The sequence below is a fragment of the Leucoraja erinacea genome, chromosome 7 (genome assembly GCF_028641065.1).
Source record: "Leucoraja erinacea ecotype New England chromosome 7, Leri_hhj_1, whole genome shotgun sequence".
Classification (NCBI taxonomy): Eukaryota; Metazoa; Chordata; class Chondrichthyes; order Rajiformes; family Rajidae; genus Leucoraja; species Leucoraja erinaceus.
This window is the reverse complement of record NC_073383.1, coordinates 34528319-34555969: the sequence shown is the minus strand read 5'-3', so window position 1 is coordinate 34555969 and position 27651 is coordinate 34528319. Positions and strand designations below refer to the sequence as shown.

At 42.9% G+C, this 27651-nt stretch overlaps 1 protein-coding gene across 3 annotated transcripts in view; it reads right to left on the bottom strand.

The window, feature by feature from the left end:
- LOC129698873 (islet cell autoantigen 1-like protein) overlaps positions 1–13050 on the bottom strand; it is a 68429-nt gene extending 55379 nt beyond the window's left edge. The window contains exon 1 of one of the 3 annotated variants that reach the window (XM_055638236.1): positions 12983–13050. The gene's annotated coding sequence lies outside the window, so the exon portion shown is untranslated. The other 2 variants (XM_055638235.1, XM_055638237.1) reach the window with 2 other exon arrangements.
- Positions 13051–27651: the final 14601 nt, after the last annotated feature.

The following is a 27651-nucleotide window of genomic DNA, read 5'->3' as shown; positions in this document are numbered from 1 at the left end:
ATGGTGAAAGGCAAGGTGGGGTGAAGCAGATGAGCAGGTATCAAGTGGAAACCAGGTGAGGTGGGAGATATTGGGCAGATGGAGCCAAATGGGGAATGGGGAGGGCTTCATTTGGGAGACAGTGATAGGTAGTGATAGGTTGAGACAAATAAGAAGAGAAAAGGGAGAGGGGGCAGGTAGAGACAGATGCTGGAAGCTGATGACTGGAGACACAAGAGGCAGCAGATGCCAGATAACGATTTGTAAAGAAGACCTGCTAGCTAAACGGAACTAGTGTCAGGAGGCATGATGAGCAGATTAAACAAGGTAGCGGAAGGGAGAACATGGGTCAGAGGAAAGAGAAAAGAGTACAAGGAGTGCAGGTTAACTGAGATTGGAAAATTCACTGTTCATACCAGTGGGTTCTAGACTATCTAGGCACGATACAGGATGTTGTTCTTCTAGTTTGCATTTGACCTCACCTAGGCACTAAAGAAGGCCTACCACAGGCAGGTCAGAGCTTGGAATGGAAAAAATAACTTGTGCCTACCTCCCCCTCATCACCATCCAGTGGACTAAACAGCCTTCAATTCAGGCAAAGGATCACATGTACCTCCTAAACCTCATCTATTACCTTTGTTTCTCTCAATGTGGTCTCCCCGAATCAGCAAGACCAAAGGTAGACTAAGCGACTATATTGGGGAACACCTGCACTCTGCAATTGCCATTCTCTCTAGATTGCAACCATTTCAATCCTCCTTCCTGATCTCAAGCTACCACATTTTTATTTTTTTTTTCAAAATAGACTTTATTCATTGATAAATATATACAATTCCTGAACCATTCAAACAAACAAATTCATCCGACATTTTCGGAGACTATACAAGCTTTTTCAGTACAATTTTTTACATTTTTCAAATTTCACCAAACAGTCCCCCACCCGTGCCACTCTGTGGCCCCATGTCTAAGTAATAAATATATACAGTGTTTACAGTGCGAAAATTCCATTTGACATTTTCACTTCCACAAATAATGTCCCCCACCCGTGCCACTCATGTGGCCCCCTGGCGTGGGATACCTTCCCTTAATTTAATTTGAGGGGCGTCTCCACCACACCGTGCCCCCTATGTCCAGCAGCGGAAGGACCCTAGACTGTGGCCCTCCCCCACCGCACCTTGGCGTTGGCTTATTGGGGAACACCTGCATTCTGCAATTGCCATTCTCTCTAGATTGCAACCATTTCAATCCTCCTTCCTGATCTCAAGCTACCACATGCACCACATGCACCACATCACCTCTATCTTTACTATTTATTGAAGAATTCAATGACACTTACTGAGTACGAACTTGCTTTAGCTGACTACATCTTAGTGTCTAAGTGAATGGATAAATAGTTTTCCTTTTGAACAAACTGTTTGTTTAAGGATATGAGCCCCACCTAAACATTTTTTTGAATGTTGACAGACCTGCTAGAAGACTGTTTTTCTTGACATACCAGATTATATTTAAATTGCTTGAAACAGCTGATAGTACTCATAAAAACGATTAATTTATAAGTTATTTAAATTCAAAGCTATTCACGTCATCATCCAATTCCAAAAGGACTGACCACAGAAAGTCACAGATCTCAAAAGTAATAGAAACAAAAATGTTTGGTAAAGATGAAAACTTTGATTAACCCCCAAGCATATCTTGATACCAATGTGGAGACATACCTGCTCCTTGCCCTTGTACCCCAGTTATACACCAACACATCTGTCCCTACTAGTACGATAAAGACAGTATTATATAAAAGACAAGCCTACCCCCACATTTACTGCACCCGTGTTATATAAATAACAGATCTTTCCCCACCAGTTCTGCACCCCAAGGTTATATAAATACCTACCATACAGCATCCAAGTGTTATAAAAATGACAAACCTGTCCCCACCAGCACTGTACCCTAGTATTGTACACTTAACAAACTCGTCCCCACCAATACTATAACACAATTATAAAAATTGCAAGCATGTCCACACCAAGACGGTTTCAGTGTCATATAAACGATAATCATGTTCCTACCAGTACTGCAACAGTGTTATATAAATGACAAACATGTCTCCACCAGTAATGCATCCTGGTGTTATATTACATACTGGTATATTAAGGGTGACTCAGAAGATAGTAGGTCGCATTAAAGATCACCATTTTAATTGGGGAGATGATCATGGAAGCTAAGGAATGAAGGCATTGGAGTTGCGACGTCAGATATCATATACTAATTATTTTGAGGTATTGACAGTTTTAATACCCCAGAATGTAGAAGCAAAAACAGCCGTTTAGAAATGTTTGCAAAATAATTAAAAATAACTGAAATATCACATTTACATAAGTATTCAGACCCTTTGCTATGACACTCAAAATTGAGCTTAGGTTCATCCTGTTTCCATTGATTATCCTTGAGATGTTTCTACAACTTGATAGGAGTCCAACCAAGAATAGGGTGGTGACGACTGGAGAGAGAGGAAGAAGCTGCTAACCCTCCGTATAGCTGAGTTCACAACCATAAAATGTTTAAACATCATCCCCCTATTCTGCAGTTATGTCCTATTGTTCATGAATCTCCCAGTGAAAACATCCCAATATCCCTGTCAAACACTCTTGGGATTTTGTATATTTAACTAAGATTTAACCTCATATTGCAAAACTCCAGTAAACGCAGACCAAAACTGTCTGGCGTGTCTTGATAGGACAACCCTCTCATCACCGAAATCAGCCTGGTGAATCTCCTTTGGACAGCCTCGAATGTTACTATGTTCTCTTTTAGGTAAGGGGAATAAAACTGTGCACAGTATTCCAGGTGTGGCACTGCCAACATCTTATACAACAGAACAGAATTTCCCTAATCTTAAACTCTAATCCCGTCACCATGCCCGTTAGAAAACTGGGAGAGTCATGAACAATAGGACATAACTGCAGAATAGGGGGATGATGCTTAAAAAAATGATGGTTGTGAATCGCTGGAATTCTCTGCCACAAAAGGTAGTTGAGGCCAGTTCATTGGCTAAGAGGGAGTTAGATGTGGCCCTTGTGGCTAAATGGATCAGGAGGTATGGAGAGAAGGCAGGTACAGGATACTGGGTTGGATTATCAGCCATGATCATATTGAATGGCGGTGCAGGCTCGAAGGGCCTGGCCTACTCCTGCACCTATTTTCTATGTTTCTATGAAAACGTTATAGCATAGAAAAACAGCTGGTGCTTAAAAATTCAAACTTTCCATTTTGAGTTTGAAAATCAATTTCTAAAACTTAACTTTTGAGAAAGAGATTAAAATAATCACCACCTACTCTGCTTTCAGTGATGCTGCTGGTGATAAACTTTAGTGGGGAGCTGAGAAGAGGTTCATTGTTCTTTTTCATAAAGTACACCCAATTCAGGAAATGGACAAAAGCACCTTTTACAACACAGCAATCCCATTACTGTCTGAATTACATGCTCATCTCCAGCCTGACATACCAATCCCCAACTTTCTGGCTCTTAGCCTAAAAAGAGTAGAATTTGCACTCCCAGTTAACTCATGAGAAAAAATGCAGTCAGTCACAGAAATGATTATCTCGGCTCACAACGAGTAACAACGAGCTCTGGAATAAAAGTAACTGGACTACTGAATAAAACACTGAGGTTCACAAAACAAAATAAAAAAACAACATAAAACAATTATTTTTTAATAAAAATTCCCATGTCAATACTAATGCATTCTGCAAATTTGTTTTTTTTCTGCATTAATTTGAATGCTTTTAAGTGGAAGATGTTATATTCAGATCTGGGTAAATGGAGTATGTGGAAATGAAGGATATCTTGATTGGGTGAGATGAAGATATGAGCAGGCTTAAAATGACCAAAATGACTGCTTCTGTGTTATAAAGTTCCATGCAATTGCTTCTTGCCAATATATAGACTACTTTTAATCTAAATGGGTCTGTCTTTACCACCTATAATTTATCATTGTTTAAGGGCCCACCTGTGATAAATATAATCCATCCATTTAATATTAATATCATGTGGTTGAAGTAGTTTATGCCAACATCTTTGAGAACTTCATCGCAAACTAAATTCACTTAGAAAATTTGCAGTAGTAAGAGATGAGACTCTTGCTCTACTTATTAACTGTAGTTAAAAGTTGGTCCATAAGATTAAAAATAAAGTGCTGGAGGAACTCAGTGGTTTAGGGAGTATAAGTGGAAGGAATCGGGCAGACAATGCTTCAGGTCAGGACCTTTCTTCAGACTGTAGAAATAGGGAACTGCAGATGCTAGTTTAGAAGATGGGACACAAAGTACTGGAGTGACTCAGCGAGCCAGGCGGCATCTCTGGAGAACAGGGATCGGTGACATTTCGGGTTGGAGCATGGATAGGTGACCTATCGAGTCTGAAGAAGGGTCTGGACCCGAAACACCACCTATCCATGTTCTCCAGAGGCGCTGCCTGTCCTGCTGAGTTGCTTCCACACTTTGTGACCCTTTTTCAGACTGATGATGTACAGGGGAGATAGCTGTAGAGAGAGGCGAGGGGAAGGAGTGAGACAAGTGTAAGCAAGTGTTAGGTGGATTCAGGTGAGGAGAGGTTGATGCACAGATGAATCAGCTGAGGGAAAGATGAAAGTAGTAACCGTGGCTGAAAACATTTAGTGGAGAAGACAAAAGGGTGCAGATGGAGGAATCTCAAAAGCAAAGGGTGGTGGGTGTACGGAACAAGCTGCCAGAGGAGGTAATTGAGGCTGGGACTATCCCAACGTTTAAGAAACAGTTAGACAGGTACATGGAAGGACATGTTTGGAGGGATATGGACCAAGGTGGGACTATTGTAGCTAAGACATGTTAGCCGGTGTGGGCAAGTTGGGCTGAAGGGCCTGTTTCCACACTGCATTACTTTATGACTCTACAACACAATCCAAGTAAGACTAATTTGCAAATGACGAAGAGTCAAGAGTGTTTAATTGTCATATGTACCAACAGCAGAACAATTAAATTATTACTTGCTGCAACTTATTAGGCCAGTAAACACAATAACATATAGGTAATACTAGACGAAGTGGGACCCGTTGGGTCCCAGCATCACACGGGAAGGCTGGTCCCCCAACGCAATATTCCACCTCTCCACCAATTCCTATATTGGTTGTCAGTGGGGGGTGGGGGTGGGCTTTCTGGAGCGCTAGTATGGATGTTGTGAGCTTAAGGGACTGGTTTCCAGAGGGCTAGTATGGACATTGTGGGCCAAATGGATACTTGGGCTGGCGGCTCAGTCACTCAAGCCTGTCGTGCTGGCAGCTCACTCACTCACAGCTGGTGGGCTGGCAGTTGACTCGCGGCTATGCCTTGAAATTCCAATTCAAGCAGGGTGCAAGGCCAGCAAATTCAAGTGCAGTTTCATACCATTTCAAGCAGGGTGCAAGGCCACTAAAGACAGCGAATTGTGACCTCTCCCTCCTCCATCTTGCAGAGACTGAGCTTTTATATTTTTCATCTATGGGAAAAATCCTCGGCACCTGATGAGCGGAGGGGGACTGATTAAGATGGCCAAAAATCACAGCCGTACATGGTACCGTTTTTTCTAAAATCAATATAAAGCGCAAACAGGAAGTGGTCAAGATTAGACTTTTAATTATATAGAAGGCAAGGCAACTTTATTTAGGCAAGGCAAGTTTAATTAGGCAAGGCAGCTTTAGCATTTCCAAACCAAAGACAAGGCAGCTTTAGCATTTCCAAACCAAAGGCAAGGCAGCTTTAGCATTTCAAACCAAAGCAAGGCAGCTTTAGCATTTCCAAACCAAAGGCAAGGCAGCTTTAGCATTTCCAAACCAAAGGCAACACAGCTTTAGCATTTCCAAACCAAAGGCAACACAGCTTTACCATTTCCAAATCAAAGGCAACACAGCTTTAGCATTTCCAAACTATATTTTCAAACCACATTAAGGGCACTGACAGGTCAGTAAACCACTCACAGTTTAGTAGACAAGTGTTCAGTGTTATTCACAGCTCAGACTGAGAGACGTGACCCTCTCGCTCCCCCATCTTGCAGAGACTGACTGAGGCACTCAACACTTCTGGGTTTTATAGTCCCTCCAGAAGGGGCCTGGCCTTCAGGAGAGAGAATCTCAACATTTTTAAAACACTAATGACTCTTATTTTTCATCAATGAGACAAATCCTCTTGTCCTGCGCAGCGGAGGGGGACTCCGAGTAAGATGGCCAAAATCACAGCCGTAAGTGGCAGCGTTTTTTCTAAAATCAATATACAATACAACAGGAAGTGGTCAAGATCAGACTTTTTAGTAATATATAGATATATAATATACAAATGCAACAAATTAATATTATGGTAACCATAATAGTGCCATAACCAAATTCCATGGTTCAATCAAACACACAATTCATACAAGATCATATTTGCTGAGATTATTGTTATGTAGTGTCATGTCTTGCTGCTCAATGTTTCTCTTCTCCCCATGTTCGCTCTTGTTTCCACTTGGAGGGTCTGTTTTTTGAACAGGAGTTTGTGTACATGAGATAATCCTTGTGTTCAGAATCGTTCCAGTGCTTTTCTGATGTGTATAGTTTGTATGATTGTATGGTTGCTGAAAAGAAGCTGGTCTTCAACAGGGTGATTAGTTTTCAGACTCTGGTACCTTCTTCACGTCTGTAGTAGCAAAATTAGAACGTAGCAAAGGTGGTGTGGGTCTTTGATGATTGGCTGCCTTTTTCACGCAGTGCCTCCAATAGTGCCCTCCATAATGTTTGGGCCAAAGACCCATCATTTATTTATTTGCCACTATTTGAAATTTGCAATAGAGAAAAGAAAAATCGCATGTGGTTAAAGTGCACATTGTCAGATTTTATTAAAGGCCATTTTTATACATTTTGGTTTCACCATGTAGAAATTACAGCTGTGTTTATACAGTTACCCCCATTTCAGGGCACCATAATGTTTGGGACACATGGCTTCACAGGCGTTTGTAATTGCTCAGGTGTGTTTAATTGCCTCCTTAATGCAGGTACAAGAGAGCTCTCAGCACCTAGTCTTTTCACCACCTTTGGAAACTTTTATTGCTGTTTATCAACACGAGGACCAAAGTTGTGCCCATGAAAGTCAAAGAAGCCATTATGAGACTGAGAAACCAGAATAAAACTGTTAGAAACATCAGCCAAACCTTAGGCTTACCAAAATCCTGTTTGGAACATCATTAAGAAGAAAGAGAGCACTGGTGAGCTTACTAATCGCAAAGGGACTGGCAGACCGAGAAAGACCTCCACAGCTGATGACAGAAGAATTCTCTCTATAATAAAAAAAAATCCATAAACACCTGTCCAACAGATCAGTAACACTCTTCAGGAGTCAGGTGGATTGACCACTGACCAATGACCACTGTCCGCAGAAGACTTCATGAACAGAAATACAGCGGCTACACTGCAAGCTGCAAACCACTGGTTAGCCTCAAAAATAGGATGGCCAGGTTACAGTTTGCCAAGAAGTACGTAAAAGACAACCACAGTTCTGGAAAAAGGTCTTGTGGACAGATAAGATGAAGATTAACTTATATCAGAGTGATGGCAAAGGCAAAGTATGGAGGAGAGAAGGAAATGCCCAAGATCCAAAGCATACCACCTCGTCTGTGAAACATGGGGGTGGAGGTGTTATGGCCTGGGCATGTATGGTACCGGCTCACTTATCTTCATTAATGATACAACTGCTGATGGTAGTAGCATAATGAATTATAGACACATCCTATCTGCTCAAGTTCAAACAAATGCCTCAAAACTCATTGGCCGGCGGTTCATTCTACAGCAAGACAATGATCCCAAACATATTGCTAGAGCAACAAAAGAGTTTTTCAAAGCTAAAAAATGGTCATTTCTTGAGTGGCCAAGTCAATCACCCAATCTGAACCCAATTGAGCATTCCTTTTGTATGCTGAAGAGAAAACTGAAGGGTACTAGCCCTCAAAATAACCATAAGCTAAAGATGGCTGCAATACAGACCTGGCAGAGCATCACCAGAGAAGCCACCCAGCAACTGGTGATGACCATGAATCGCAGACTTCAAGCAGTCATTGCTTGCAAAGGATACGCAACAAAATACTAAACATGACTACTTTCATTTACATGACATTTTTGTGTCCCAAACATCATGGTGCCCTGAAATAGGGGGACTATGTATAAGCCCTGCTGTAATTTCGACGTGGTGAAACCAAATGTATAAAAAATGGCCTATAATAAAATCTGACAATGTGCACTTTAACCACATGTGATTTTTTCTATTACAAATCTCAAATTGTGGAGTACAGAGGGAAATAAATAAATGATGGGCCTTTGTCCCAAACATTATGGAGGGCACTGTAGGTCCTTACGATGATGGGGACGTCAGTGCCTGCAGACTCCAGCATTCTCTGCAGTCTCTTTCATTCCTGGGCGTTTTGAGTTGTCGAAGCAAGCTGTGATGCAACTAGTCAGTATGTTCCCTACTGTACAACTGTAGAAGTTTGATAGCGTTTTTGTCGACATACCAAATCTCCTCAATCCGTCCAGGACAGATGGCTGGTGATATTTACTTAGTTTAGTTTTTAGTTTACTTTAGAGATACAGCGCAGAAACAGCCCCGTCAGCCAAGCGAGTCCGCACTCACCAGTGATCCCTGCACTTTTTAACACTATCCTAAACACACTAGAGACAATTTACACATACACCAAGCCAATTAACCTACATACCTGTATGTCTGTGGAGTGTCAGTGGGGTTGTTGGATATTTGAACACATGCCTGAATCTGTTCCTTTGGCCCCCTAATAAACTTATCCCATCATAAAGCTCACAACAGAAAGTCTGTTTCAGGAGACTGGTGTCAGGCAAGTGAATGATGGGGCAAGCCTAACAACGCCAGCTCAGGGTAACCAGGGCCTCAGTCGTGAAGCAAATGTCCTGAGGGATGGCACTGATGTTGGTTCATTTATTCTTCCGATGAATTTGGAGAATTGGCATACACGGCTTTTGTGGTATTTTTTGAGTGCCTCATGATGCCTGCTACAAGTTGTCCAGATCACAGAGCGATTCTATGCAGAGCATCAACAACTTTCATGGAAAATACATCAGTTTCTCTATGTGTGTGAAGACTCTCAGCCCTAACTCACCACCACCTTTACCACGGTTTCTAAATTGTCAAACTATTTTCCAACATCCGTAACTGGACGAGCAGAAATTTGCTCCAACTAAAAGTTGGAAAACTGGATCCATTATATTCCACGCCCGTCACAAACACCAACTCCATCCTCCTTCAGGAAGATTGAAACTAGTCAAGAGTCAAGTGTTTTATTGTCAGATGTCCCACAAGGGAATTATAGTGCAAAAAAACAAAGCCCAAAGACCCTAGTGAAACCCATTCAGTTTGTCGTTCAGTTTAGTTGGAGTTCATAGTAACCAACTGATGGTTGGTGGGAAGAAGCTGTTCCTGAACTTGGATGTTGTAGTTTACAGACTCCGTTAGCTTCTTCCCAATGGCAGGATTAAAATGAGAGTGTTGCCAGGATGGTGTGGGTCGTTGAAGCTGCTGGCTGCTTTTTTGAGACAGCACCTCTTATAGATCCCTTCGATGATGAATTGAGTACCCATGATGGACCGTGTTCACCACTTTTTGTAATCTCCTTCGTTCCTGGGCACTCGAATTGCTGAACCATACAATTCTGCATATTGGATGGGGGTAGCAGAGTTTTAGGTACGTTTAAGGTCATGAAGGGTAGACAGTGGCCAGGAGACTATTGAAATAGACAGTACATTCTAGATGACATAATATTTATGGAGGATATATTGATATATGCCAGTCAGCAATACTTAGGATTGGTCAAATCCGAACATATCTTGTGACATATCGGACCTGCAGATGAGTTTCAGAATCAGATTCACATAGGACACCTTTCTGTCCCAACCTTGGCTCACCAGCTTAACTTTAGCCTTAAACCTTCAACTATGCCTTTGATATCTTCAAATCTGATCAATCCTAAGCCTTCCTGGCTGGCACATCCTATTATATCCTCCATAAATAAAAGGTCACCAAGAACATTGATTTGTTTATTCCAATACACTTCTCATCAATCTTCTCCCCTCCATGACCTAAAGCTTTTCTAAAACTACTGCCCGCATATTAACATGCACTAAGTTTCAATCATACATCACTCTCGTGTTTCCTAATCTGCACCCGCTCTCAATTGAGGCAACACTTCAATTTTTATCTTTGCTTTTAAATGCTTCTTGTACCTTGTACCTTCCGAAGAGTCCACCAGGGACTACACTGGAAGTTGGACAATTTTTACATTTTTATCAAACCAATTAACCTACAAACCTGCATGACTTTGGAATGTGGGAGGAATCCAAAGATCTCAGAGAAACCCCACGCAGGTCACGGGGAGAACGTACAAACTCCGTACAGACAGCGCCGTAGTCGGGATCGAACACGGGTCTCTGGCGCAGCATTTTGCTGTAAGGCAGCAACTCTACCGCTGCGCCACTGTGACTGCCCCTCCAACGTGACTGTGCCTTGAAAATACTCCATCCTTCCATTGGATCCTGCCTGACATGTACTTTGACTCCAACAAAACAAAATGTTGGAGTAACTCAGAGGGTAAGAGAGCATTTGAGGAGGAAATGGACAGATGACATTTCAGGTCAGGACCCATATTCAGACTGATTGGAGAGAAAACTGAAAAAGATAGGTGGGGAGCCGTCTATCTATTTCTTCCACAGATGCTGCCTGACCCACCGAGTTCCTCCAGAACTTTCTGCTTTGCTCATGATTCCAGCATCTGCAGTTTCTTGTGTCTCCATGTATCATAGGTTCTGTAGCATGCATTGGTTTCAAATAACCTCACACTCTTAATTAACAAATATTTAATTCATGTCAGTTCCAAACATCAACAGCTTTTTGGGAAAAGCTAATTCCAAACTTTTAATAATCTTTCACAAAGAAGTAGATTTTCAGAAAAATCATTTCTGAAATTACAAGCATAGCTAATAGCAATAATACATAATTGACAAGAACACAAGGAACAGCCAGAGTCAGACATTTGGCCCTTCAAACCTGTTCTGCTATTTACCAACATTGTGACTACGTTCACAGGGAGTAATCTCAACTATCTCCACATCCCTTGATTTCCTTAATATTTCTGTTTTGAATGACTCAGCCCTCCGGGTAGAGAATTCCAAAGATTCACACCTCGTTTCGGGGCCATGCTGATCACCATCTCCTTTAACGATTCGTATGAGGGGATCATGTGTAATATATTCAAATGAGTCTGAAGAAGTGTCTCAACCCGAAATGTCACACATTACTTCTCTCCAGAGATGCTGCCTGTCCCGCTGAGTTACTCCAGCATTTTGTGTCTATCTTCGATTTAAACAAGCATCTAGTTCTTTCCTACACATAATCAAGTTTAGTTTAGTTTGCTACAGTGGGGAAACATGCCATTCGGCTTACCAAGTCCGCACTGACTAATAATCACCCATACACAGGTTCTGTCCCACACACCAGGGACAATTTACAGAAGCCAATTAACCTGAACACTTGCACTTCTTTGGAATGTGAGAGGAAACCGGAGTGCCCTTGAAACCCCTCGCAGTCACAGGGAGAATGTACAAACTCTGCACAAACAGCACCCATAGTCAAGATCGAACCCAGGTCTCTTGAGCTGTGAGGCAGCAGCTTTACTATTGTGCCACCCTTTTTGCTGATAATATAAGTGATATGGGTATGAGAAAGATGCAGAAAGGCTTCAGAAGACATTGACAGGTTAAGTGAAAGTGTAAGGACAGCGCAGATGGAACAAGGAAAAATGTGAGTCCGAGTCTCTTAAATGGTGAAAGCTTGAAAAGTGCTGGTGGTGTCCTTACATATTAATTACAGGAGGCTAACGCGCAAGTACAGCAAACAACAAGCACTAAGTACATTGTCTGTTATTGAAAGTGTAGTTGAGTTCAAGAGCAGAAATGTTTTGCTAGAGTTAGAGGACTCTGGTGAGACCACACCTGGAACATTATGTACAGGTCTACTCTCCGAGATATAATTTGCTCTGGAAAGAGGACGGCAGAGGTTTTGGAAGGAGGACAGCAAAACATATTGATTCAGAGTAGCAGGTTTGTGCTATGATGAGTGATTAAATACATTGTACTTTCTAGAGATCAGAAGAATGAGAGACCCTTTATAGGGTAGATGCATAACATCTTTTTTCCCCCTGCCAAAAAACGGAGATTACTATTTCAAAATGAAGGATCAGCCATAGGACAGAAATTAGATGTCATTTATTTCCCCAGAGGATAGTGATTAAAAAAAAATCCGCCCAAGAAGGCTGTGGAATATTGGTCATTACGTGAACGTGATCGTCGCTTGTTTAAATATTAAAGGGAAATTGAAGGGTTACTGGGCGACTGTAGGAAAGTGGCGATGAGATCAAAAAGCTCAGCCAGGATCTTGCCGTACGATGGATAATGGGCGAGGAATTGGGCCGGTGTAACAAACTGCCAACTCTTTCTATCGTTTAAATGAATTGAGGGGTCACTCTTTAATCCCAAACCTGGTCTTTGTAACTTGCCACCGAAATTTAACACCTTCCACTCCTGAGTCACCGATCCTCACTCCCCCAAGACTACCCCAACCCTCCCCGGGGAGAGCTCCCACCTGCCTGGCCACAGACTGGCCTGAGCAGCGAGGGTGTTTCTGTTGCTCCGGCCGGAGCAGGTGGACGGAGGGAGGAGTGTGCGGGGGAAGGGAACCCAATTCACCTGCTCTCGGTTTGCAGCGTCACCTTCCTCCATTCACGGGCCCCGGCCGGCGGGTCGCTCCCCCTCCGCAAAGCCGTGCACCCGCTCCTTCGCACGGGCCGCGGCAACCTACGCCGGCCTCTCCCCACCAACGCAGCCCGACTCTGTTAACGCAGGCTCGCCGCGCCTGGCAGCGAACGATACGCTTCCTCACACTCACCGCTTACCCCACAGGGTCCGCTTCACAGCCGCCCGATCAGGATGTGGCCATGGATCCTCCTGCCGGCAGGCGGCGCTGCCCGAGGACGGTCCTCCGGTCTCAGTGGGAGGAGGCATTGCACGAGTAACAGTCCGCCGGCCGCGGGGCGGCGCTATGGGAAGGTTATTACCAATCTTTGGTTATTACTATGGGAAGGTTATTACTTAGGAAAGGTTATTACTATGGGAAGGTTATTACTTAGGGAGTGTTACTACTATGGGAAGGTTATTACTTAGGGAGTGTTACTACTATGGGAAGGTTATTACTTAGGGAGTGTTACTACTATGGGAAGGTTATTACTTAGCTGGCCGAGGGGTGGGGTGTTGGAAGGAACTGCAGATGCTGGTTTAAACCGAAGATAGACACAAAAAGCTGGAGTAACTCAGCGGGACAGGCAGCATCTCTGGCAAAAAAGGAATAGGTGACATTTCGGGTCGGCCCCCTTCTTCAGGCTGAACAATAAACATGTGACAATAAAGTACCACTAAACCATTGAACTAATAAGTGGAGAGACAGAGACACAGGCAGCGGGAGAGAGTTGCGAGTCGGAGAAGAAGGGAGATAGACTGAAGTGAAAGCAGTCACAGACGCGGAGGGCATATTGTATCAGGGTATCGGCCGACGGCCTGTATAGGTCCGGTAAACGGTGCTCTGGCACTAATCCCTGCTGTTACAAAATGATGGGGGAGAGTGGGTCTAGTGGTATGGAGGCCAGTGGAAGAGAGGATGACGAAGAAAGTGTTGAGAAGGAATGGGAAACCGTGGGAGCACGGGGTAGTCCCAGGAAGAGCAGCCGTAAAAGAAGGAAAAACAATACTGGTGGATCGGAGAGTGAAGACAAGGAACCAGAAAAGGAAATTTTGTTAAATGTAGTGGTGAGGTTTGAAGGAGAAGGAGGAGTAAAGAAGATAGAGCCATTGAAGCTGACAAAAATAATCAGGGCCCAGGTTGGGGAAGTAAAGTATGCAAGAGTGCTGGAGGATGGAAACATGCTAATAGGGTGCAACAGTGAGGCTCAAGTTGAAAATAATCAAAGTAGTGAGAATGGGAGAACGGAGGACGGCAGGGTGTAAAGGGGTTATATATGGAATCTCTCTCAAAGTTAATATGAGTGTACTGGTTCAGGAACTCAGGAAGAGATGTGAATTAATTATGAGTGCCAAAAGAATGACCAAAGGAGCAAAGAAAGAGGAAACTGAGTCAGTCCTGGTCGAATTCAAGACAGAATCCCTTCCAAAAGTGGTCCATTTTGGATTCATGCGATATAGCGTAAGAGAGTATGTACCCAAACCAATGAGATGCTTCAAATGTCAGAAATTTGGGCATATAGCTAAAATGTGCAAGGGGGCGAGGAAATGCGCAAGGTGTAGTGGGGACCATGAATATGGTCAGTGTGGAGAGGGGGTCAGACCAAAGTGCTGTAATTGTGGAGGAGAGCATAGTGTGGCTTACTGGGGATGTGAGGTGATGAAACGCGAAGCTGAAGTACAAAACATAAGAGTGAAGGAAAAGGTCTCCTATGCAGAGGCAGCAAAGAAGGCTGACCCTACAAAACAGATGAATGAAAGAAGGATCAGGAGGGAGCAAGATGTGGGCATAATGGAGACAATAAAAGAAAAAGAAAAGAGTATATGGAAAGAAAAGGAAAAACCTGGTTATATTTATAGCAGGAGTAATAAATGCGACAGCAGAAGTAAAATCCAAAACAGAAAGGATCCAAATCATTGTAAAGGCTGCAGCCCACCACTTGGGCATGGCAGGATTGAAGTGGGAGGAAATACATGATGGTCTCAGTATCCAGGGGAGCCAAGAGTCAACATGTGTGGGTTAATAATATTAATGTTAATCCTACAATGGAATGCACGAAGCTTGTTAGCCAATGGGCAAGACTTTAAGCAATTCATAGACAGTAGGAAGGAAAAAACAGATGTCGTATGTATCCAGGAAACCTGGTTGAAACCAAGTTTAGATTTTGTTCTATATGATTATGTTGCAGTGAGATGTGATAGGGGCAATGGGGGAGGAGGGGGTTGCGCCACTTTCATTAAAAAAGGGATACCATACAGGGTATTAGGAATTGGGCAGGAACAGGAATATGTGGTAATAGAAGTATGGTCTGAGAGGAGGAAAATAGTGGTAATAAATTACTATAATCCATGTAATCGATTAGAGGTCAGTAAATTACAGGAAGTAGAAGGCCAGAGCAAATCTAATGTTTAAGAGGGAACTGCAGATGCTGGAGAATCGAAGGTTACACAAAAAAGCTGGAGAAACTCAGCGGGTGCAGCAGCATCTATGGAGCGAAGGAAATAGGCAACGTTTCGGGCCGAAGGGTTGCCTATTTCCTTCGCTCCATAGATGCTGCTGCACCCGCTGTGCAAATCTAATGTTATTTGGTGTGGGGACTTTAACGCACATAATACATTATGGGGCAGTGAAAAGTCAGATAATAATGGGCAGGTAATTGAGGAATTATTAAATGATGGTAATCTAGTATGTCTAAATGATGGAAAGAAGACCAGGGTAGATGTTAGGACAGGGAAGGAGTCTGTGTTGGACCTTACACTTGTTTCTAATCGGATTGCTGCTAAATGTGACTGGGAAGTTTATGAAAAGGTACCATAGGAGGTGATCATCATCCTGTGCTATGCAAAATAAATGTTACTTTAATTATGAGTAAAGAAAACAGAAGTGGACGATGGGTTTTTGGAAAGGCTAATTGGGAGAAATTTAAGGAGGAAAGTGATAAATATGTAAAACCGATACAAGAAGAGACTGATATAGAAAACTTTGAGAATAAATTGTCAGAAGGTATCAAAAGAGCAGCATTAGTTTCCATACCTAAAAGTAAAGGAAGATCAAAAAGGAAAGCTGTGCCGTGGTGGGACAATAAGTGTAAAGAGGTGGTGGTGAATAGAAACAGAGCATTTAGATTATTAAAAAGAACTCATAACTACCAACACATGATTAATTACAAACAGGCTCAGGCAATTGTAAAGAGGACTATAAGACAAACAAAAAGAGCATATTGGAGGAAGTATTGTGATTCAATTGGAAGCACAACACAGGTAGGGGAGATATGGGGGATGATTAAAAAAATGGAAGGTGATAAAAGGGAGTGGAGTTATCCTATCCTAACAAATGGAGATCAAACTGTAGTCTCAAATAAAGACAAAGCAGAACTAATGGTTAACACTTTTAGTAGGGTTCACAGCTCCCACAACTTATCAGAGGAAGGAAGAAGAGGTAGGGAAAGAACAAGAGAGGAAAATGTTGAGGCCTTACAAAGGAAAGGTATCACAGAGGACAAGTACAATATTCCATTTAATTTGGGGGAGCTAAAGAGAGCTCTGGCCAAGTGTAAGAACTCAGCCCCAGGGAAGGATGATATTTGTTACATAATGATAAAGCATCTAAGTGAGGAGGGACTCCAAAAGATACTTGCACTATATAACAAGGTGTGGGAAGAAGGGCGAATACCGGAGAGGTGGAAGGAAGCAATCATTGTGCCTATTAGAAAACCAGGGAAAGATGCAAGTAATCCAGTAAATTATAGACCTATAGCTTTAACAGCACACATGTGTAAACTGATGGAAAGAATGGTAAATGAAAGATTAATGCATCTAATGGAAGAAAAAGGTATAGTGGCTAATTATCAGAGTGGCTTTAGAAAAGGGAGAGGTACTAATGATCCAGTTCTGTGCTTGGAAGATGATATAAGGAAAGCACAAGTCAAAAAAGAATCTGTAGTTACCATATTTTTTGATGTAGAGAAGGCTTACGATATGTTGTGGAGAGAAGGTCTTCTAATAAAGCTGCATTTAATGGGAGTAGGAGGAAATATTTTTAACTGGATAATGGATTTTCTCAACGGTAGAAGTATCCAAGTTAAAATAGGGTCAGACATCTCTAGTAAATGTGTAGTCGAGAATGGAACTCCCCAGGGAAGTGCGATAAGCCCGATCCTATTCTCAATCATGATCAATGATATATTTGCAAACATTCAACCAGTGATGGGGCGATCGCTCTTTGCAGATGATGGCAGCCTATGGAGAAGGGGGAGGAATATAGATTTTATTGTGGAAAAAGTACAGCAAGAGATAGCCAAGGTGGAAGAGTGGGGAGGGAAATGGGGTTTTAAATTCTCTATAGAGAAGACAAAGACAATGGTTTTCACAAGGAAAAAAATTAAAGAGGATGTCCAGTTAAAACTATACGGCAACAATTTGGAAAGAGTAAAAGATTTCCGTTTCCTGGGGGTTCATTTTGACTCCAGATTAACATGGAGGGTCCACATTACAAAAATAATTGAAAAATGCAAAAAAGCCATCAATGTAATGAGATGCTTGGCAGGTTTAGAGTGGGGAGCAGATGTATTATCTCTTAAACGTATTTATGTATCATTGATCAGATCCAGGCTAGAGTATGGCAGTATAGCTTATGGGTCAGCATCTAAGTCAGTGTTGTCCGAGTTGGACAAAGTCCAAGCGGAAGCTCTAAGAATCTGTATAGGAGGTGTGCGGACGTCACCTGTATGTGCACTACAGGTGGAAACTGGGGAGATGCCATTGAGACTGCGCCGCAGACAACTAATGGCTAATTACTGGCTAAGCCTTAAGGGTCATGGAGAGAACCACCCAACAAAACAGGTAGTACAGGAATGCTGGGAGAGAGGGGTGGCTCAGTCTGGAAGCTTCGGCTGGGTTGGAGGAGTTGTGGCAAGGGACATGGGAGTAGAGGACAAAGAGTTCTGCCCTACAGTATTGTGGCCATCTGTGCCAATATGGTTACTGAACATCCCAAAAGTTGATCTGGAGATATGGGAGGCAAAAAGGAGGAACAAAAATTCAGACCTAAAGACAGAATATCATAACCATATAGATAATAGATACAGGGAACACCTCTTAATTTTCACAGATGGATCAAAGGACCCAGTAGCTGAAACAACAGGGGCGGCTGTGGTAGTCCAGGGGATGAATGTTGAGCTTTACAAAAGAACAAATAACTATTTGACAGTATATACAGTGGAACTGTACGCTATTTTGATGGCAGTTCGGTGGATGGAACAGATGCAACCATGTAAAGTATTAATATGTAGCGACTCATTATCTGCAATCCAGAGTATTGGGTCTGGTGCATCCCATAGGCGGCCTGACTTAGTGTATGAAATCCTGCTACTATTAAGCCAAGTGACAAGGAGGGGCAGTGACTTTGTTGTGACTTTGTTGTGGGTCCCAGCACACATTGGTGTTCAAGGGAATGAAAAGGTGGATAAATTAGCAAAGGAGGCTGTAAAAAAAAGAAACATAGAGGTAAACTTACAACTATCCAAATCTGAAGAAAAACACATTGTGTGGAAGAAAATAAATCAGGAATGGCAACAATACTGGGAACAGGAGACAAAGGGGAGACACCTCTATTCGCTACAAAACAGAGTGGGCATTACAGCAAGAAGAGGGGGGAACAGGAGGGAACAGGTAGTATTAACAAGATTGAGGATAGGACACACTCACCTGAACAGCACATTAAAAATATTGGGAAAACACCCTACTGGGCTGTGTGAGGAATGCCATCAGCCAGAAACAGTTCAGCATGCCCTAATTGCATGTAGGAGATGTGAGACAGAAAGAGGACTTATGATCATTGAAATGAGGAAAATTGGATTGACAGAAATATCAGTAAAGAACATTCTAGAGTATGGAGGGAAAGGAAAAGGAATAAAGTTGTTGTTTGATTTCTTGAGGGCCTCTGGGCTTATAAAAAGGATATAATGTAAAGTCATGAGTACTGTGGAATGAAGCCAGAAGGTGGCAGCAATGCAACATTGCGGATGCCGGCTGCCGTAAAACTCCAAAGAAGAAGAAGAAGAAGAACCAATAAGTGTTGGGGAGCGAACAAGACAGAGATTTGGGCGGCACAGTAATGCAGCAGTTGAGTTGCTGCCTTGCAGCATCGGAGACCCAGGTTGGATCCTATCTACGGATGCTGTCTGTTTGGAGTTTGTACGTTCTCCCTGTGACCACATGGGTTTTCTCCGGGTGCAACGGTTTCCTCCCACACTCTAAGGACGTGCAGGTTTGTAGACCCTTCAGACACTAACTTGACCCGAATCATCACCTATTCATGCGTGGGAAGGAACTGCAGATGCTGGTTTAAACCGAAGATAGACACAAAAAAATGGAGTAACTCAGCGGGTCAGACAGCATCTCTGGAGAAAAGGAATAGGTGATGTTTCGGATCAACACCCTTCTAGGGTACCCTGTCTTCAATCAGTTTGATTAGCGGAGTTCTGCAGGTATCTGTGCTGGGACCTCTGCTGCTTGAGCAATAAATTGACTTGGACGTAAATGTTGGTTTGTAAGTTTGCAGATGACACCATGATTGCTGAGTTAGCATACTGAAGGAGGCTTTCAAATTATGCTGTGTGATGTGGAGATCAGCTCCAGAAATGGGCAGAGAAATGGCAGATGGAGATTAATCCAAGCAAGTGCGGGGTATTGCATTTGGGGAGGTCAAAAGAGACACCACCGGGCCAAAAGCCAAAGAGCTAAATACAACATTGAATACCTCAGTAGTGCTCAAGTGGTGAAGATATTCAAGGATACCCTTTCAAGGGAAAACACAGAGCTACAGCGGAGGAGGAAGGAAGAATGAACAATAAATGAGGAGTGGGAAGACCTAAAAGCTGCTTGGAGCTCAACCTGTGAGGAGGCCCCAGGGAGAAAGACCCAAAAGCACAAAGAATGTATAACACCAGAAATCCTCAACACAATCCAACAGAGAAAGTTAAAGGAGAAAGTGAACAACTGAAGAACAAGAGCTGAAAAGGCTTTAGCCCAAAAGGAGTACACCAGATGCCACAAAGAAGTGCGAAAGAACATCAGGAGGGACAAGAGAACACAAAGAGGGAGAAATTGTGGCGACTCAAATGAACATGAGGGAGTTATATACCATCACAGGGAAATTGTCTAGGACATAGCTGCGTAGTAATAAACCAATTACAGACAAGAACGGTCAACTGCTTTCAACCTAGGAGGCGCAGCTTGACAGATGGGTAGGACATTTCAAAGAAGTCTTAAACAGGCCACCACCGGCTGTATAGCCACATATTCCCAAAGCCAGGATACCACTACAAATTAAGTGTGACAGACCAACAAAATCAGAAATAAAAGCTGCAATCAAGCAACAGAAAACTGGCAAGGCTGCTGGCCCTGACAATATTCCACCTGAAGCCCTGAAAGTAGATATAGACTCATCAACAAACATGCTCTATGGCTTCATTGGGAGAATTTGGGAAGAGGAAAAGCGTAGAGGGATACATCGTGAAAATGCCAAAAAAAAGGTGACCTAAGAAAATGTGACAACTACTGAGGGATCACCCTATGTTCTGTACCCAGTAAAGTTCTCAACCGGGTCATCCTCAACTGTCTTCAGGAAGCTGTAGACAAGAGGCTATGGGACCAGCAAGCAGGATTCAGGAAGGATCGCTCATGCACAGACCACATAGCAACATTACGCATCATCATTGAGCAGTCTATTGAATGGAACACGTCCCTGGACATCAACTTCATCGACTTTGAGAAAGTGTTTGATAGCTTAGACAGGACAACACTCTGGCGTTGTGGGGCTGAGTCCAGTGTGGACACTCCTCAAACAAGGGAAGGGATATCACCCTAGTGTGGCCACATGAGTCGCAAAGGTGTTTTTTGTAAAGTCAGTTGCGAACACTACTGAGTATGACACTATTGAATGTATAATCACTGAGATGTATGAAGAATGTTTGCAGTTTTTATTCTGTATATACATTATTTTATTCTGACTAAAGTTTATGAAATACAAAAGCTGATTGACCTGTTGAGTTCTTTCAGCACTCTACTTTTCAGCACTAGGTGTGATATCCATATGCCAACATCTGCATTGACCTTCGTCTTTGGGATCCAGGACACTTGGTTACTCCATCCAAGGGCCCTGAATTAGAGGCCAATGTGGGACCCGCAGACACTACTACAGATGGGGGCAAGTGGGTGTGTAGATTGTGTACACCCCACCACTGTTTACTATGGGCTTTGTGTACATAGACAGGGATCACATGCAACAAATAGGTGAGGTGAACAAAGTAGAGGGCAAATTAGAGAATCATTCACTGGTTATGTATTCAAATAGTAATAGATTAGTGGGGAAGTTGGAAATAACATCTGGTTGTGAATTCTGGAAATTGTGACACCATAGAAACAGTTTCTAATTTCACCCACTGTAATATAATAGCTAGCTGACTTGCTGGGGCTGTGACTAGCTGAGCCTGAACTGCATGAAAATATATCAGATTAAAACCACAGAGGGCTGCTAACTATGTTGACCTAAGGGAAAGGCATCATGATCTTCCTTAAGGGTTGAAAGTGGAGAGGTGGCCAGTATTCCCACACAGAATTGCAACCAACCCTGATACCGATGTAGATGTTGATGAGGACAAGCTGCAGTATTACTTACGATCATTTAGTTTCCTCAGTTGGCCGGCCAGGTCTCTTTGCCAAGTTCACTGACCTGGAGTAGCCTAGATCTGATGAATGATATCTGATGAATCTAAATACAGTGGCTTGCAAAAGTTTTCATACCCCTTGAACTTTTCCACATTTTGTCACATTACAACCACAAACGTAAATGTATTTTATTGGGATTTTATGTGATAGACCAACACAAAGTGGCGCATAATTGTATGAAGGAAAATTATACATGGTTTTCACATTTTTTTTACAAATAAAAAACTGAAAAGTGTGGCGTGCAAAAGTATTCAGCCCCCTTTACTCTGATACCCTTAAATAAAATCCAGTGCAACCAATTGCCTTCAGAAGTCACCTAATTAGTAAATAGAATCCACTTGTGTGTAATCTAATCTCAGTATAAATACAGCTGTTCTGTGAAGGCCTCAGAGGTTTGTTAGAGAACATTAGTGAACAAACAGCATCATGAAGCCCAAGGAACACACCAGACAGGTCAGGGATAAAGTTGTGGAGAAGTTTAAAGCAGGGTTAGGTTATAAAAAAATATCCCAAGCTTTGAACATCTCACGGAGCACTGTTCAATCCATCATCCGAAAATGGAAAGAGTATGGCACAACTGCAAACCTACCAAGACATGGCCGTCCACCTAAACTGACAGGCCGGGCAAGGAGAGCATTGATCAGAGAAGCAGCTAAGAGGCCCATGGTAACTCTGGAGGACCTGCAGAGATCCACAGCTCAGGTGGGAGAATCTGTCCACAGGACAACTATTAGTCGTGCACTCCACAAATCGGGCCTTTATGGAAGAGTGGCAAGAAGAAAGCCATTGTTGAAAAAAAGCCATAAGAAGTCCCGTTTGCAGTTTGCCACAAGCCATGTGGGGGACACAGCAAACACGTGGAGGAAGGTGCTCTGGTCAGATGAGACCAAAATGTTTTGGCCTAAATGCAAAATGCTATGTGTGGCGGAAAACTAACACTGCACATCACCCTGAACACACCATCCCCACTGTGAAACATGGTGGTGGCAGCATCATGCTGTGGGGATGCTTTTCTTCAGCAGGGACAGGGAAGCTGGTCACAGTTGATGGGAAGATGGATGGAGCCAAATACAGGGCAATCTTGGAACCTGTTAGAGTCTGCAAAAGACTTAAATGGGGTAAATTAATTACAAACAGCACAGGAACAGGATCCATCGGTCAATAATGTCTATGGCGAACATGATGCAAAGCCAAACGTTTGCTTACACATGATCTGTATCCCTCCATTTCCCGCATATCCATAAAAGCCTCTTAAAATCCCCTATTATATCTACAACCCCTGGCAGCACGTTCCAGACGCCCACCCTTCTCTGTGTACAACTTTTCTTCTTATCAAGTCCACACACAAGATTAGAAGTTGTTCAGTCAGAGCTGAACACATTTCTCGGCATCTGCATACAATAGTGTCTGTCTTGTTGCTTCTTGTGCTTCTTGTGCGTGGTGGTGAAAAGATTGGTGGACAACTAAGCCCCTCTTACCTTAAAGCAATGCTTTCTAGTCTTTGATATTTTCACCCTGGGAAAAGGTCTTCCCTGTCTAAGCCTCTCATCATTTTATATAATTGAAGTCTCCCCTCAACCTCCAATGCTCCAAAGAAAACAACTCAAGTTTGTCCAACATCACCTAACACTTCCTAATCCAAGCAGCATTCTGGTAACACAGGAACTGAAGGTGCTGTAATTATGTGTAAAACAAAGTGCTGGAGGAACTCAGCAGGTCAGGCAGCATCTGCAAGAGAAAATCAAGAGGCGATGTTTCGGGTCGGGACCCTTCTTCAAACTGGAGGAGGGACCAACCCATAACATTGCCTGTCCATTTCCCTCCACAGATATTGAGTTCCTCAGAACTTTGTTTTGCTCAGCATTCTAGTAAACCTGTACACTCTCCAAATCCTCCACATTCTTCCTGTAATGGGGCCACTAGAACTGCACACAATACTCCAAATGCAGCCTAACCACTGTTTTATAAACCTGCCACATGACTATTATACACATACGCCTTTTTTTCACCATTCTATCTCGTGTGTTGCCACTTCAAGTCCATAGCTCCCATAAAGACACCAAGATCTATCTATACATCAATAGTATTAATAGACTTGCACTTAATTGTGTATTTTCTCCTTACATTTGACCTCCCAAACCGCAACACCACACACTTGTTCAGATTTAACTCCATCGGTCATTTCTCCACCTATATTTATAACTGATCTGCATTACACTGTATTCTTAACAACCTTCCTTACTGTCCGTAAATCCAGCAGTCGATGTCGTCTGCAAATTTACTATCCAAGCCATCGAAGATTATTTGCATTTATTTCTCCGTTTATATGTATCACAAACAGTAATCCCAGACAAATGGAATGGAATGGATACTTTATTGCCACATGTGACAAGGCACAGTGAAATTCTTTGCTTGCATACCCAAGGTATGCAAATAGTCACCACATACGACGCTGACAAAGTTACAAAATGTTCCTGCCAGCTCATCCTTTGTTCTCCCCCCCCCCCGAAGTCCCAGCACAGATGAATTGATCAGTCCTCCAGCCAGAATAACACCACAACCCTCTGTCTTCTATGAGTAAGCCGGATCTGACTCAAACTACCGAGTCACCATGGATCCAATGTATCTTAATTTTCTGCATCAGCCTACCATGAGGGAACTTATAAAATCTCTTACCTTCATGCCTTTTTCTGTGGGAAAGAATCCTCGCAATCCAATGATGGGCCTCTCCTCTTGGACTCCCCCAGACGGCCTTCTACCCTTTTTAAACCTTTTAATTGCTGGCATGACATCAATCATCTTCCCTTACCTACCCTAACCTCAGCTCCTCATCAAATCCGCCGACAAGGGAGGTGTCATGACAGCCAGAAGGGGGGCTAAGTGAGGATGCTGTTGATAGACTTCAGTTCAGCCTTCAACATGATAGTCCCCACTAGACTTGCCGCGAAACTGCTGGAATTGGGGCTCAACACCCCCATGTGTGCCTGAGTCCTGGACTTTCTCACCACCAGGCCCCAGGTAGTCAAGATGGGAGGAAATACATCGAAGTCCCTCACCCTGAGCACAGGATCCCCCCAGAGTTGCATCCTCAACCCCCTACTGTATTCCCTGTACATACATGACTGTGTGGCTAGGTTCAGCTCAAACTCTATAATCAAGTTTGCTGATGACACTGTGGTGGTGGGCCTGATCATCGATAAGGATGAGAAGGCCTACCGGGAGGAGGTGGCTGATCTGGCACTGGTGTCAGGACAACAGCCTCCTCTTGAATATCAAAAAAAGCAAGGAGCTGATCATGGACTTTAGGAGGGCACATCATCCGAGGACGTACACACCATTGAAGATAAATGGGGATACTGTGGATAGGGTGAGCTGCTTTAAATACATGGGAGTCCACATCTCAGAGGATCTGACATGGGCATCACACCCTGCAGCACTGGTGAGTAAGGCAAGGCAGCGCCTTTACCACCTCAGGCAATTGAGGAAAATCAGAGTGTCTCTGGGGATCCTCCAGTGCTTCTACTCAGCGGCTGTGGAAAGCATCTTGTCCGGATTTGGTTTGGGAACTGCTCTGCCCAAGACAAGAAGGCTCTGCAGAGAGTAGTGCGTTCGGCCAAACGTACTATGGGAACTTCACTCGCCCCCCCTGCAGGAACTATACATCAGAAGGTGCAACTCCAGAGCCAACAAGATCATGAGAGACCCCTTCCACCCCAGCAACGGACTGTTCCAGCTGCTTCGGTCAGGCAAAAGGCTCCGTTGCCATGCTGTGAAAACGGAGAGGATAAGAAGGAGTTTCTTCCCAGAGGCCATTAGGCCTGTAAACTCCTATCTCACCAGGGACTAACTTTACTGTACCATTTTACTGTTGTGTGGTGTCTTTTTAAAATTGCTGTTTTTTTCTTTTTTTCCTCCCACAAATATGTAATATGTGAATATGTGATTCTGTTCCATTCTGTTTTGTAGTTTAGCACATTTTGCACATTCCGCAAGCATTGCTAATTTTCATTTCACTGCACATCTCGTATGTGTATGTGACGAATAAACTTGACTTGACTTGTCATGGTAGTCTGGCGAGCTGTCCTCTACCAGACTGAGGCCAGGCTCCAACTCTCGGACACCTCCTCCTACTAACCCCTGGACCAATACCCCATTTATGAGCACCAAGCCATAAATCAGCTCTGATTTTATCAGTTCCGACAGTCTGCCCTCCACACCCTCCAACTTTATTGTTCCCCAGCCCTACAGCCCGGTTGTGCCATCTCTCCGAAAGCCACAAACAGAACTGCCCTGGCAGACCCATTGTTTCTACCTGTTCCTGCCCCACTAAAATGATTCCCACATACCTCAACTCCATCCTATCTCTCCTGGTCCAACCCATCCCGACCTGTGTCCAAGACACCTCACATGCCCTTCGTCTCTTTAATGACTTCCGTTTTCCAGGCCCCCGTTCCCTCATCTTTACTACAGACATTAGGTCATTCTACGCATCCATCCCCCACCAGGAAGGCCTTAGACCCCTCAGCATCTTCCTCGACCACAGAAGCAGACTATTTCCATCCACAAACACTCTCCTCTGCCTAACAGAGCTGGTCCTCACTCTCAACAACTTCTCTTTCAACTCCTCCCACTTCCTCCCAATCAAAGGCGCTGCTACGGGCACTCGCATCAGCCCTAGCTATGCATGCCACTTTGTAGAGTACCCTTCCCACCCTGCCCTTGCAAAGACTCTATCCCTTACTCCCGATTCCTCTGTCTCCGCCGCATCTGTGCCCAAGATAAGATGTTCCATACCAGTAGGGGAATCGAAGACCAGAGGACATAGGTTCAAGGTAAAGGGGAAAAGAGTTAATAGGAATCCGAGGAGTAATTTTTTCACACAAAGGGTAGTAGGTGTATGGAACAAGCTGCCAGAGGAGGTAGTTGAGGCTGGGACTATCCCATTGTTTAGGAAACAGTTAGATAGGTACAAGGATAGGACAGGTTTGGAGGGATATGGACCAAGCGCAGGCAAGTGAGACTAGTGTAGCTGGGACATTGTTGGCCGGTGTGGGCGAGTTGAGCCGAAGGGCCTGTTTCCACACTGAATCACTCTATGACAGCAATATGACAACATATCAAGTTCATGACAGTGAGATTTAAATATCATGTTATATTGTGAATTCTTGTGTGAATGGGATTAGTTTGTTATTTGGTTACTTAGGCTATTTCAAAAATATATCCTTTTCTTAAGAAATGGATAGATGTTTAGATCTAGTAATTGAATTTAGATTAATTTAATTGATTTGATGAAACTGATGAATATGAATTTTATGTTGGGTATTTACTATTTGTTTTAGCATTTAACTTTATCATTTCTACCTTTTTTCTAAAACTGCAAATAATAAATTGTTTCTGTTAATGCTATTCAGTGGGTTTTTTTCATTTACATTTTAAACAAATGTCTCCAAAGAAGAAATGCAAAATTGGCAATTTAAATGCCCAGCAAAAGAGACTAATTTAGACAGCATTCGCAGAGATTATCCGAATTTGGACCACTCCAAATGTGATGATCTACATGACATTCTTAATGGAAAAGTAGTGGGCAGAAAGGCATGTCATGCGTGGTTTGAAGAGCAAAAACTTGTAGTTTACCGTGCCAAAATTGAAAAGTTGAGGAAAAACAAAGTGTACAGAGTTGCTTATTGGTTACAATCTGAGGAGTATGATGATGCTACTGATTATGATATGCCAATGTACCAGCTAGCAACTGATCTTCTCCATAAAGACTTGGTCTATTGCTAGAAATTGGAATTTATTACCTATCTGTTACGGACTTACAGCATATAATACAATTTTAAAGTTCTGATCTTGAGAATGTCAGATTTTTGAAATTTCAAGGCAGTCGGGGTGTTTATTACTATTTCCGTCACAACGGTCAATTTTGTAATTAGCTACAATTAGGTAACTAACTAATTATATGCTTTTATTTCAGGTCATCCAAGTAAGATGTTTTATCTTTGTTTCAGAATGCTTCAATCTATAATAACTGAAAATTTCATTCTGTTCTCTTAATTTTTAAGAAAATTATGGGCTTTTGACTGTCCTCGATCACAGCTTT